The sequence below is a fragment of the Elephantulus edwardii genome, unplaced genomic scaffold (genome assembly GCF_000299155.1).
Source record: "Elephantulus edwardii isolate Elephantulus edwardi_28Jun2011 unplaced genomic scaffold, EleEdw1.0 scaffold00011, whole genome shotgun sequence".
NCBI classification, from domain to species: domain Eukaryota; kingdom Metazoa; phylum Chordata; class Mammalia; order Macroscelidea; family Macroscelididae; genus Elephantulus; species Elephantulus edwardii.
The window spans coordinates 14690615-14705696 of record NW_006399761.1 but is presented as its reverse complement, the minus strand read 5'-3'; the positions used below and the strand labels follow the sequence as shown (position 1 = coordinate 14705696).

The 15082-nt window shown below is 45.8% G+C and overlaps 1 protein-coding gene across 1 annotated transcript in view; it reads right to left on the bottom strand.

The window, feature by feature from the left end:
* CCDC85A (coiled-coil domain containing 85A) overlaps positions 1-15082 on the bottom strand; it is a 271422-nt gene that overhangs the window by 239416 nt on the left and 16924 nt on the right. The gene's annotated exons all lie outside the window — the stretch shown is intronic.

Here is a 15082-nt window from a genome sequence, read left to right as displayed (position 1 = left end):
AGAATGGTGCAGCAATGAAGGAATGAAAACCCAAAATCCCTGTAAATGTTCATTAAAACTAATAAAATTTAATAAAATAAAAAAATAATAATAATCTTAATGAAAATTTACAGAGATTTTGGACTTCCACTCATTCATTGCTGCCCTTTTCTCCCTGCCCACCCCTCCCCTCCAGGTGAACTGTATTCTTGATGAAGAGGATTCTGAGTTATGAAAACCAGTTGTCTTTGGGCTCTGCTTTGTCCTACCAACTGTCAGCTGATGTTGGATGACTCGTCTAATGTCCTTTCAAGTCCGTTTTCACATCCAGAAAAAAAGAAAGAGCTGAAACCACTCTAAATTCTAGGATTCTGTGGCTTCCTGCACGAAGGTCAATTATATGGCCTTACTTCCTACACCAAGGTCAATTATACAGCCTTACTTCCTACATCAAGTTCAAATCCACTTCCCTACTCATGGTTTTCCATTCTTTGGCATTAGAAATGGAGAGACAGAGAACAAATGACTCTTAGGTCCTTTCTGCACAATTATCAAGCCCCATCTTCCTCCCTCACATACTCTGTCTCACCGTAAAGCCTGCGGAGACATTTCTAAATAAGAATCTTAAACAGGCGTGCAGGCCCTAAGCCAGGGGTACCGAGTTGATTCAAACATGTCATGGCTCCGTAGGACATAGAACCACCTTTGAGTGTCCTCAAGGTCGTGAACCTTACAGAAAGAGATCCCCATGTATTTCTGTCATGGAGCAGCAGGTAGGACTGAACTGTCCACCTTCCCAGCAGCAGCCGAGAATCTGATGACTGCAATGCCAGGGTCTCCGCAATTCAATGTGTGCCTGGTTTCAATCCAGGGCCAAATAAATTCTGAGCCTTCTTGAACCGTCCCATCATGATGAAAGAAATCAAAAGTCACCACTCTTGAGTCAGCTGGCTCTCAGCGTCACTCGGCTGGTTGGTTGGCATTGTTAATCCTAACAGGAGGGGAATGCCCATCTTTGCCCCTCAGAGCTATTGTGAACACCAAAAAAACCCCATACAATCCTGGGCCACACGAAGTTCAAGCTAAAATAAGATAAGATGATTACATCTGCCTTCCATTAGCGACCTAAAGTGCATCCTTCCTTCCCTGAGACACTGATGGTGACAAGGGTATCCAAGGGCTCTACATCCTTTCCTCTCATATATACAATGTGGCTATAGTGGTATGGAACTGTATTGCTAACACAAAGGTGCATGGTTCAAATCCAACAGCTGCTACACAGGAGAAGACAAGGCAATCTCCCTCCTGTGTGATTCACTGTCTTTGAAAACATACCAGAGGGTCAGCCATGGGTCAATTCCAACTTGACGGTACACATGTCTGAGCCTGACAGCAAATCCTCTTCGCCCTATTTGACTACATTCCTTCCGGGATGCCACTGTGGACCTGACTACATGACTCTTGCCCATCCAAGATCTCCTTCTGGGGTGCCCCCCACCCCCAAGATCCAAGTATAGATTCGGGCAGCAGCCTCTGGACACAGCACTGTTCATTTCTCATAGAAGCAACTTCTCCCAAAGCAAGAAACTGATGTCATCTAGCTGGACTCTTGGTCAGCTTCTCAGTCTCTCCCGAGTGCTTCCACTGGGGGGATGTTTTCTCCTGGATTTGAACCCAAACGGTGGGGCTGATGGATTTTAACGATGGCAGACGAGTCGACTGTTTGTCAGCCGTCCACCAGGGCTCTGTGACAGGAGCAGAGAGTTCCAGAACTTCCCCACCACTGTGTGAAGTAAAAACAGTAAATGATTAATGTGAGAATCACCTTGTCAATGCCTCTCCTTGCGTGGAGGATGGGCCAGCATCAGCACCGCTCAGACGGTAACTGCCTTGTGCGTCCTCTGCCATCATCCCCCGTTCTCCTGAACACCTCTCCTGCCTCTCTGCTGCCTGAGGACCCTCTGCCTCAAAAAGAGCAGCCGCTTCCAGAAGCACTTGAAGGGCCCTCCAAAGAGCAGGCAATTTGTGCCGGAAGCCACAGCAACTCGAGCCACACAGTAACGCTCTCACGGATTACAAGTTCACAGAAATTAGAGCCAAGATGGTATGTCTGTGTTTGCAAGTGTCTCGAGGTTCACTCTTGATGCCAACACTCAGATGTCCTGACACTCTTGAAAATCAGCCCATTTCAGAGCAGGAAAACGATTCTTAATGCTCCCCAGGATCAAATACAAAAGAAACAGTTTTTTGGTGGTTTTTTTTTTTTTAAGGATTTTACAGTTTATTAATCCTCTGGTGAAAAAGCCGCAGTCATCACAGACCAAGTCAATTTCCTTCAATCTCCAGCTCCCTTTTTTCCAGCTCCCACGTTGGCCTTCGCAGTCCCCTTGACTTTCTTCATCCTGTTCTTGAGCTCCTTGTGCTATTTCCTTGAAGCCCTTTTCTTCTCATACAGACCATGTCGTGCAAGTCTGTGTTTGGGTTCGTTTTTCCTCGCAAAATCCAAGGAGTCATAAATCATGCCAAAGCCCGTAGTCTTGCCACCACCAAAGTGGGTTCTTAGTCCAAACACAAAGATGACATCTGGTGTGGTCTTCTACATTTTGGCTAGGTTTTCTCGAATTTCTGTCTTAGGAACTGTTGCCTTCCCAGGGTGAAGAACTTCAATAACCATTTGCTTCCACTGCAGTAGTCAGCTGGTCATGAACTTTCTGGTCCGGATAGTCCCTGTGACATCCATGATGGCTTTCACTCACACAGCCGGAAAGGAAAAGCCAGTAATTTCTTTTAAAACATGTATATTTGTTCCTATCCCAAAGACAGGTGACCCAACAGAATGTGGAAACTACAGAACAATCTCACTGATTTCACATGCAAGCAAGATTTTACTGAAGATTATCCCAAAACGACTGGAACAGCACATCAACAGAGAACTACCAGAAGTCCAGGCTGGGTTTAGAAGGGGTCGTGGTACTAGAGATATTGTAGCTGGTGTTAGATGGATCTTGGCTGAAAGCAGGGAATACCAGAGGAATGTCTATCTGTGTTTCATTGACTATGCAAAGGCATTTGACTGTGTATATCATAACAAACTATGGCTGACTCTGAGAAGAATGGGAATCCCAGAACACTTGATCGTTCTAATGCGAAACTTATACTTGGACCAGGAGGCAGTTGTCAGAACAGAGCAAGGGAACACTGCATGGTTCAAAATTGGGAAGGCTGTATACCAGGGATGCATCCTATCTCCATACCTTTTCAACCTATATGCAGAACAGATTATCCGGGAGGCTGGGCTCTATGAGGAGAAATGTGGGGTCAAGATTGGTGGACGATTTATCAACAACCTGCGTTATGCAGATGACACAACTCTGCTTGCTGAAACGGAAGAGGACCTGAAGTGCCTGCTGCAGAGTGTCAAGGACTGCAGCCTACAATATGGATTGAGGCTCAATGTCAAGAAGACAAAGATTCTCACCACTGGACCAATTGGCAGCATCAGGATGGATGGTGAAGAGATTGAGATTGTACACAGCTTTAGTTTGCTTGGCTCCATAGTCAACAGTCTTGGCACCAGCAGCCAGGAAATTAAAAGGCGCATTGCCATGGGAAAGTCTGCTGTTAGGGACCTCTCCAAAGTACTGAAGAGCAATGGTGTCTCTCTGGAGACTAAAGTGCATCTGATACAGGCCATGGCCTTCACAATCACTTGTTATGCATCAGAGAGTTGTACAATGACCAAGGAGGATAGAAGGAGAACTGTTGCCTTTGAGCTGTGGTGCTGGAGAAGAGTATTGAGGATACCATGGACTGCTAGGAAAACAAACAGATGCATCCTGGAAAGGGTTAAACTGGGTGGCTCCTTGGAGGCAAGGATTCTGAGGCTCCGTCTAACATACTTTGGACATGTTGTGAGGAGAGACCGGTCCTTGGAGAGGGACATCATGCTTGGGAGGGTGGAGGGACGGCGCAGGAGAGGAGGGCCCTCTATGAGGTGGACTGATTCAGTGACTGGGATAATTGGGATGGGAGTGTCAGAGACAGTGAGATTGGCACAGGACAGAGCGGAGTTTAGGGCTGTTGTACATAGGGTCGCTATGAGTCGCAAGCGACTCGACAGCACATAACAACAACAACAACAACGTTGGTGGTGGTGGCGTGTACTGTCGAGTCAGAACTGACCCATGGCTAACCCTCCAGCAGACTTTCAGAGGCAGTTAATCTCACGGGAGGAGATTGCCCGTCCTTCTCCTGCAGAGCAGCTGGTGGTCTTGAACCACGTGACTTCAGGATCACATTGCAGCTTCTTGCCAGTGTTGCTGTTGTTGTTATGTGTCATCGAGTCACTTGCGACTCATAGCGACCCTATGTACAAGAGCACTAAACGCCGTTCTATCCTGTGCCAACCTCACCGTCGCAAACACATTCATTCCCACCACTCCACTCACGGAATTGATCCATCTCATCAAAGGTCTTCCTCTCCTTCGCCGTCCCTCCACTCTGCCAAACATGATGACCCTTTCCAAGGAGCAGTCCCTCCTTGCAACATGCCCAAAGTATGTCAGACGAAGCTTCAAAATCCTTGACTCCAAGGAGCATTCTGGCTTCTCCCTCTCCAGGACAAACCTGTTTGTTTTCCTAGCAGTCCATGGTATATTCAACACTTTTCTCCAGCACCACAGCTCAAAGGCATCAATTCTCTTTTTATCATCCCTATTCACTGTGCAACTCTCTGATGCATAGCACGTAATTGCAAAGACTATAGCCTGGATCAGGTGCACCTTGGTCTCCAGCCTGACAGTGTTGCTCTTCAGTACTCTTGAGAGGTCCCTCACAGCTGACTTTCCCAATGCAATTCATCTCCTGATTTCCTGGCTGCTGTTACCAAAAGCGTTAACTGTGGAGCCAAGCAAACTAAAACTTAACTATCTCAATCTCTTCACCATCCATACTGATGCTGCCAATTGGCCCAGTGCTGAGAATCTTTGTTTTCTTAATGTTGAGCTTCAATTCATATTGAAGACTGCAGTCCTTGACCTTCTGCAGCAAGCACTTCAGGTCCTCCTCAGTTTCAGCAAGCAGGGTTGTGTCATCCGCATAACATAGGTTGTTGATGATTCTTCCACCAATCCTGATGCCACATTCCTCCTTATACAACCCAGTGTCCCAGATGATCTGTTCTGCATATAGATTAAAAAGGTATGGAGACAAAATACATCCCTACTGGACCCTTTCTTGATTTTGAACCATCCAGTGTCTCCCTACTCTGTTCTGACGACTGCCTCTTGGTCCAAGTATAGGTTTTGCATTAGCACAATCAAATGTTCTGGGATTCCCATTCTTCTCAGAGTCAGCCACAGCTTGTTGGGATAATATGTTGTTGTTGGTGGTGGTGGTGGTGTGTGTCATGAGTTGCTTGTGACTCATAGAGACACTCTGTACAATAGCTCTAAACTCCGCTCTGTCCTGTGCCAATCTCACTGTCTCTGACACACCCATCCCGATTACCCCAGTCACTGAATCAATCCACCTCATAAAGGGCCTTCCGCTCCTGCGCTGTCCCTCCACCCTCCCAAGCATGATGTCCCTCTCTAAGGACCGGTCTCTCCTCACAACATGTCCAAAGTATGTTAGACGGAGCCTCAGAATCCTTGCCTCCCAGGAGCAGCCTGGTTTAACCCTCTCCAAGGTAAATCTGTTTGTTTTCCTAGCAGTCCATGGTATCCTCAATACTCTTCTCCAGCACCACAGCTCCAAGGCGTCAATTCTCCTTCTATCCTCCCTAGTCATTGTCCAACTCTCTGATGCATAACAAGTGATTGACTACCGTAAAATATTAGTGAGGGCAGCTTGGTTGTTTCAAGTACTCAAGAAGCAAATATTATTTTGGGGGAGGTTTGTGTAGTATTACAGCAAAACCTCAATGATCAGAAGTACAGCCATGACCCAGACCATCAGCAAGAATGAACCTCGAGAAGTAAAAATACAGGTGGGCGACACATGAAATATGCATTACAACTCCGAGGGGAGCCCTTCAAGGTCGTTTATTCTTATTGTAAACGCACCTCTCATCAGTGTCGTCATCCACTTCCAGAAGCTTTGAAAAGCCCTGAGAAATGCTGCTGCTGCTCTGAGCTGTCCACAAGGACTCCTAAGGACTCTGTTCAAGAAAGCTGACCGCGCCCCTGCGCCCTCACCTCTGATAAGCTCCAGCAACTGCTGCAGTTACTGTGTGGATCCATTTTGCTGAAGGTCCTCTTCTTTCGTGCTGTCCCTCCCTTCTCCCCCAGCATGACGCCCTTTTCCACCTAGTCCCTCCGTGCCTCATGCCCAAAGTATGTGGGATGAAGTTTCATCATCCTTGCCTCCAAGGAGCAACCTGGTGGGACTTCTTTCAAGAGGTGTGTGTGCTCTTGGCTGTCCACGGAATAGTCAGTAGTCTTCACCAACACGGCAACTCACAGGCACCAATTCTTTTACTGTCTTCCTTGTGCGCTGTGCAACTTCCACGTGCATGGCAAACAGAAACCGAGAAAGCCATGGCCTGGATCAGGCGCACCCCAGTCTTTAAACTGACATCCTTGCTCTGAAGCACTTATAGGAGATTCTTGACAGACTTTCTCAAAATAGAATCAAGAAAAAGAAAATGAGGCAAGAACAGTTCAAAACAAGTCCAGTGAAGAGCATAGGAAGCAGTGGGGTGAATGCAGAAGAGTTTGAGAAATCTCCTTTTCAAAAGGCAGACGATGCTCCTAGGAGCTGCGGTGGTTGGTGTAGCTGATGGAAAGGTAATGAATTGGGCTGCTAACTGAAAGGTCAGCAGTTTGAATCCACCAAGGGGGCTCTAGGAGAGCAATGAGTCGGACTAAACCCATCAAGACTCAACAGCCTTGAAAACCCCTCAACCCTCGGGAGCAGCTGTGCTGTGCTCTAGAAGGTGACTAGGAGTCATTTCTGTTTCTGCCTGTATGGCAGTGGGTGGGCAAGGAGGTCAGGGGGTGCAGTCTGCAACTAAGCCAAGCCTGTGCTTCTCTGGGGGTTTGAATCTATCAACCATCCCAAGGGAGAAAGATGGATGATCTCCTCTCATACAATCTGGAGCCTTTGAAACCCAAAGGAGGGTCGGTCAACTCTGAATTGGTTCTCACTCAAAGACAGTAAGTATAAGGACTGGTTGGTTTGTCTGGGTTTTTCTATGGTGTTTTGGGTTCTCTTTTATTTTCTTTTTCAATAAAAGGCAGATACTGATAAGAGAAAGAGGAAAGACACTCAGCAGCACCATCTAAAGCTACTTTATAATCCATGGTAAGAGACTTTGGGGCCTTGGACCTTCAGAAATGGCAACAGTTAAGAAGTTTTGAAAGCTGACATGCTAAAATTTCATTCTGGAAAATTTACTCCCATCAGTGTCCAGTGACACTATCAAAGCAGCTTGACGATTATTTCTTTTTCCTTAAAGATCTGGCAATGCTTGGCTTCACTATCTTATTTCTAACCAAATAGTAAAATCCGCACATAAACACCTCCAGAGTAATCCGTCATTACAAAGAGCAAATGTATCTCTGATTGCCTTATTTGTATCCATTTGTGAAAAGTTATTACTTGATGAAATGCAGTAACTTGCAATAGCTCTTTACTTCCTCATGCTTTGTGGGAAATTACTTCAATTAAACAGGTAACAATGGCATTAATTCAATGAGATTTTTTTTATTGCATCTTCTGAAAAGCTGCAAGGAGCCACTAAATATAACCATTTCATTGATTTCAATAGAGTTTGAAAGGACATATCCATAGTCCATTAAAAAAAACCTTTGGTTTACTTCCTGAGAGCCACTGGCTATGGGACTAGAACCTGGATACATTTGAACATGTGCTTGATGACAGAGAACCAATCAGGTCAATGTCATTACAATATTAAAATTAGTTCTTAAATGTGCAATCATATGCAAATAGCATACACAAACGTATCATAGATGAGAGAGAGAGAGGAGGAGAGAGAGAGAGGAAGATCATTTTTAAAAACTGCCCTGACTTTGTTGTAGAAGTTTTCAGGAGGCTATGACTCACATGAGAGAGGATACTGTCTATACAGAGCTGCTGAGAAATGAAACCACCACATAAGGGTCTCCTTACAGAGAGCAGTGCGACTCCATATAAACTATGCCACCATAGTTCCATTGACTGATAGGTAAGACAAACAGACAGACAGACATCAGACATCTCCTTCAGGGAAATACTAAAAATGGTACCCTACATCTAAAGCTATAAAATTTGTAACTTTGTGCTATTATCGTCAATACACTTGACAATCATATTTTCTATTAGAAAATACTTTCCCCAGCCACTTAGACTCTCCAATAACTGTACACTTCTCTGCTCTTTTGAAATCTTCTTAACGGCATTGCCAATACAAAGCTTGCTGCATTATTAAATCAAAATGTGTTCTTATGATGAATTCAATATGCTGGAAACACACAGGTCTGGTACAACAATCAATTCCGTTTGGGGAAACTTCTCACACAGATGTGCTACCAAACATGCTTAAGGTCACCATGTGGCCATCCTGAAGCCAGAGGCCCAGCCAGGTCTTTAACCCCCAGTGTCCATTAACAAACGGAAAATGCACTTGGAGGACCTCGAGTCAAATCACTTTCTTGTTCTATAACTGATGTTATTTTGCTCCCAAAGCGACATTCCGTTTCTGTTGTCCAAATTCACTCACAAGCGACGTTCTCACTTTTTCTCAGCCAATACAAGATTCCTGAGGGTGATTATTCCTGCATCACCCCTTAATTTACAGACAAGCCGTTTTGTGTTATCAGCACTTTCTCATTTCCACATTAATAACCTCAACAGAGAAGAGGAGCAGTTTTAAACCTCAAGGTGAAAGCTTTGTAAAGTGGGAGGCTGGGAATCCCTGGAAGGATCCCTTCTTGCGGGGACAAGACTCATCGGCAGGCCTTTCGTGATTTCTAAGCACAGCGCCCTGGACAGCCCTGGAAATGGGTTTCAAATGCCCTGTGCTTTTTTTCCCCTACATGGGTGTGAAGGTTTGAAGAAGTAAAGCTGCCTTAATCTACTCGTATGCCAAAATTTCCCCAAACTGCTGTACTACTCAAAGCTTTATCTCCCTCCTAAATAGTGTTATCAGCTAGGCAGCTAGCGTTGCTCTGAGGATGAAGTTTCTCAGCACCCCCTGGGGTCAGTGCTTAACCTTGACCCTGGAGTGCTGCAAAGGAACAGAAGCGCTCTCCCTCTCCAGTCTCCCCGGGGCAGCCAGGGCGCTCAACATCATCACTGGGTCTCATCACTGCACCCTGTGGCTCGATGATGTTGTTGCATCACATCAAGAACAAACCAACTCATAGGTGACCTTATAGCGAGTTTTCAGAAGCTGCAAATATCACAGGCAGGGAGAGCCCATCTTCCCTCCATGGGACAGCTGTAGATTCAAACCTTGTGCCTTTAGGATGGCAGTGCAACTCTTTACCACTAAACCACTGCGGGGGCAGGGGTGGGGGGGGGCTTCCGGTGTTATTCAATAATCACTCCTTTTGCTACTGTTACCAAGTACATTCCAACCCTTAAAAATCTTTTATGACAGAGCAGAACTTCCTCCAAGGTTTCCAATATTCTTGATTACAACATCAAGAAAACACAAATCCCGACCAAAAGGCAACAGCATGACAGATGGAGAAAAGACTGAAGTTGTCAATTATTTCATTTTACTTGGATTCACAATCAACCGTCACAACCAGTAGTGAAGACAGTGAAAGGCGTATTACGTTGGCAAAGTATGCTTTCAGGGACCTCGCTAAAGTGCTGAGGAGCAACGACATCAGCTTGAAGACTGAGGTGCACCTGATTCAGGCCATGGTCTTCTCAATCACTTGCCATGCATCTCGAGCTGGACAATGAAGTAGGATGACAGATGAAGAATTGATGCCTTTGTGCGGTGGTGTTGGAGGAGAGCACTGAACCATGGATGGCCAAGAGAACAAAAAGATTATGTCTTGAAGAAGGTGCAGCCCGAGGGCTCCTTAGAAGAAAAGATGGTAAAGCTTTGTCTCATGTACTCTGAGAATGTTGTTAAGAGAGGTTACTCTCTAGAAAGGGGCATGATGCTTGGAAAGGTGGGCAGCGTGAGGGATTAAGACTCTCAATTCAATGGGCTGGCACTGTGTCTGCTGCAATGGGGTTGAGAATGTCCGAAATGATGAGGAAGGCACAAGATAGGCCTGCTGTGCACAGGGTGGCTGTTTAGTCATACTCGACATGACAGCATGACAACAGAAGTCCTTACACAAGGAGAATGCAACTTCTTTCTCACATGGAGCAGGTGCTGGGTACAAACCTCCAACCTTTCAGTTAAAGGTTTTTACCCCTGGAACACTAGGGCATCTTGTCACTCTGAGCTGCTCGTCAGGACCATCTGAGGCTGTTTCTGTAACACACCAAGGCCAGGGCCAGACTAAGCCCATGGGCTTGCCTCGCTGGGTGCTGGACTCAAATGCTGGCATTTTGTGGTTGGTTTTGTTTTGGGTTTGGTCTGGGGTTTTTTTGGTGTTTTTTTCTCTCTCTCTCCGAGCTCCCACACTATTTTAACACACAACCAGATGGAAGAACACTGCTTCAGAGAGGCTGATTCCCAGCCCTGGGCACTGTGCCCTCTCCGGGAGCTGTGGACGCATTCTGTCACAACCAGGAAACTGTTAGTGAGTCAAACTGCTAGGAGTCACCACGGCGACCAAGTGGGTTTTCAACCCGCTGTTAGCCTGAGGGGTGGAAGTTCAAATCGCCCCTCAGAAGACACCACAGGAAAAGAAAAGGGGTGGTGAACGGCTTCCATAAAGATGGTGCAAGAAGACTGTGAAGCCATCCTACCCTGTAACGTATGTGGTTGTCATGTAAGAGCCAGCAAAGGACTCTACAGCCGTTAAGAACAAAGCAAGGTACGCATGCTGTCAAATTCCCTGTAATGCACAAGAGAACCCGCAACCTCAAAGACGAATTTGGTCCAAAATGGCAACAGTGACAAATCTGGAAGGTTTGTCAACCAAAAAACAAACTGGGCTAGCAGAACCTGAACCATCTGTAAAACCTATAGCCTTACAAACAACAACAACAAGAAAATATGCACTGCCATCGAGTCAGAAACGACTCACAGCTGGCCCTGCACCAGGTCTTCAGAGGCTACAAAGAACCATGGAGCCACTGGCAGATTCGAACCGCCTACCTCTGGGCTGGCAGTGCAACTCCTTATCCACCAGAGCACTCCTAAAAAGGAAGTTACAAGTTCAAAAAAAGCAAACAGCTGGCAGCTGGAAGCTAGAATCAAAACTCCTTGGCTCCATCATTCACTAAGAGGCATTCAACGGATCTTGGACTGCAATGAAATCAGATGAATGAACTATCTCCACAGCTGAGGAGGTCGGTCAGTCCACCTTTATAGATTCAAGTGGCTCTTCAATTACTTGACTCACAAACTTGGAACAGAGCAAGCAACCTGAATGAGTGAACAACATGCCTTAACACCTAAATAGGTTAAATGTTGAAGCCACCTCCTATTTGCCAATGGAACTCTCTAAAAATTGAAAAGAAACTCTAGCGACTACATGCCTTGGTATTTAGTTCCCTTAAGGGAGCTGTTCCTTTTCTATCTTGGTTTGGCCTTGACTGACTGTAAATCAATCCGTAATTAATGAATGTTTATGTGTGGTCTTCTCACATTCCACATTACTTGCTATGCATCAGAGAGCGGGACAATGACTAAGGATGACAGAAGAAGAAGAATCGATGCCTTCGAGTTGTGGTGCTGGAAAAGAGTCTTGAACATACTACGGACTGCCAAGAAAACAAACAGGTCTGTCTTGGAGAGGGGGAAACTAAGTTTCTCCTTGGAGGCTAGGATTTTGAAGCTCCATCTCACATACCTGGGGAGATGGCCAGGAGAGATCGGTCCTTGGAGAAGGACATCATGCTCAGAAGGGTGGAGGGACAGTGCAGGAGAGGGAGACCCCAAGTGAGATGGATTGATACAGTAACTAGGGTGACGGGGGTTGGTGTGTTGGAATTAATGAGACTGGCTCAGGACAGGGCAAGCTTCAGAGCTGCTGTACATAGGGTTTCTATGCAATGCAGGAGACTTGATGGCACATAACAACAACAACATGTGTGGTTTTAGATCTTTCTAAGAGAGGAAAACTTGGTCAAACTCATTTTGCCATTCCAGTTGGAGAGGAAATAAAAAACTATTTTAACCAAAGGGAAGCCCTAAACATCAAGTTCACCATCTACTTCATCCACTGAGTTTGGAAACAAAAGTACAATATGTAAAGTTGTCCACCATACAGCTGCCTAGGGCAATAGGTATCTTTTCACGGATATTCCCGGAGTGTGTAAATGTGTGTGTTCAGGGAGGAAGCCCACATACTTACAGGCAGGACAATAACTTGTCCATAGTTTTCTTTTCCATCCTGCCCCACAACCTGCCATAATGCAGACACACTTCCACCCGGTTTTCGTTCATGAAAAAGAGCTGGAGATACTCGTCCAACACACTCCTATCTCCTATCGAAGCCACCTGAAGAGTCTGCAATTCGGGATTAGCTTCGCGACTGTATCCTATCTGTTTATAAACCCGTGATTTCAATTAATTGTGTGGGGATTTAAAAAAGATGAAAAAAAGCCTGACTTGCCATCCAGATCAAAAAATTAATTTGTAACGCCAGGGTAAATACAAACTACCAACGCCCCAGTTTATAGGCTGATGATCCATAAACACCGCCTCGTGCCACTTCATTTTCCAATTAATAAAAAGCAGGGGAATAAAAATGCAACACGACCGTATGCTAACTATACTCTGAGGGTATCAACCTTCTGCAGAAGGTCTGTCACTTAAGAATGAGAAAACTCAGTGTCCACACAAGAATTAAACTACCCAGTCCTACTTAAGTCTACTGGAGCCGGTTCTGCAGAAGCTGTTGGCTGGGATGGGTGAGCAGTAGGGTGGAATGTTTATTCACTAAGGGGAGTGAGGTGATGTGAGAAGCCCTCCTATTTTAAAAACCCTTTTTGGTCGGCAGTATGGAGCTGGAAACCAGTTTGAAAGTCATCTACAGGAGCTGGTTCTAAATTGTTTTTTTCAAACATTCTTGCAAGTGGTAGAGCACTCGTCTCTGCATTGCTGGACAGAGGTTACTCGTGGTTTCTGTGATGCTGAACACTGTGACACTGATGTGTCAAATGCGCTAACGGTCACCCATGGTGTAGAGTGTTTGCTGGAGCTTCCCAATTAAAACAAGCTTATAAGCAGGAGAGGCATCCACTTCCAAAACAGCTTGCCTCCAGAAACTCTGTGAACATGGGGAAATGACCAAAGTCATACAAGTGTTCAGGTCTTTTGTTCATAGGGTCACTATGAATCGTCTATGACTCGACGGCACTTAACAACAACAGTCCTACTTAAAAGAATGCACCTGGGCTGTACCAAAAGTTTCAGCTAAATAAAGTTGCTAGATTTTAAGAAACATTGGCTTGACTCATCACGTTTATCAGAATTCAAAGTACAATGTAATTAAGGTCAGCTCTTTCTGGTACCTTAGCAGTGAGGAGTTACACTTCCAATCAAAAGGCACGTGGTTTGAATCCACCAGCTGCTCTGTAAGAGAAGGATGGGCAACCTCCTCCCGTGTGATTTTACTGCCTCTGAAAACCCACTGGACGGTCAGCTATGAATCGGTTCCGCCTCCCCCTTCACTGATGCAAGGAACTGTTTATACACACCTCAAACTGCCCTCGTAAAGGATACATCGGCTAATCACTACTTGACTCCCTGTCAGCGAGTCAGAACCGACTCACAACTGACCTTCTAGTGGGTTTTCAGAAGCTATAAATCAAATGGCACTCTGGTGGCATAGTAGTTAAGAAGGTGCACTGTACATGCGAAGACATAGGGTTCAAATCCACCAGCTGCTCCAGTAGAGAAAAATGGGCAATCTTCCCTCAAGTGATGATCAATCCATTGTCTCTGAAAACCCACTCACTGCTGAGTCAGTCCCAAGTCAATGTCAATGGTTCGGAGCCACAGAATCTCACCGGAGGAGACTGCCCTTCTGCCTCCCATGGGACCACTGGGGGATTCAAACCACCAGCAAGAACGACTCTCTAAGGCCCACAGCACCCTTTGCTTTAATAGAGAGGCTCTTCACCCAAAATAACCCTTTTGTAGGAGGATTGTTTTCTAAGTGAACCGTCAATTAGTGTTTTCCTTCAGGTTTGAGATACAAGGTTTGCCTAAAATAGCTCACTGCTATATTTATTTAGGAAGCTCGTTAAAAAGTAATCAGGGAATGGAAAAGTCATTAACTTTACCTTCCTTTTAACCCATCACTCCCTAAGGATAAGCTTCATGGCCTGTGGCCCGTCTCAGCATGACAACATACAACCAAAATCTCTCTGGTAATGGCTTTCCTGTCCTGTCGAGAATGGAACAGCAGAGGCTGCCCACAGCAACGGGGACAGACAGGCATTGTTAAGGCTCTTTCACAAAATGAGTGACATCTAACCCACAAAGGCACCAGGTGAGAAATCTAAGCGTCTCTCTGCCCCTCTCTGCCGGACGTCCCAACACCCTCCCTGGTGCCCATCTGTGCCTGAAAACACACACCAGCTGCATTAGGAGCAAAGCACTGGGAGTCAATTCTCAGCACAACGAGAAAAACAACAGGATGAAATGGAACCCAACAGGTAAATCCTTGAGTCCAACACTGAAAATGGACCCCTTCAAGTCACTGCGAAAACTGGCAGCCTCCTCCACCTGCGCTCAGAGCTGAGGGCATGGTCACACTGCTGCTTTTAAACGACGTTGGGGAGGGAGGGATATGTGATATTAAAAAGGCAAACATTCTTTACAAAACCAATCACTATAGCTCCAACTCCATCATAAAGGAAAAAACCATTCTTGTCAAATAGGAACCAGCCCAGAGCTGACCCTCCAGTGGGGATTTAGAGGCTGTACTGAGCACAGAAGCAGATGGACTGTCCACCTTTATCCCCAGGGGTCACTGGTGGGTTCAAACTGCCCCACTGGAGAGGGGCGGCC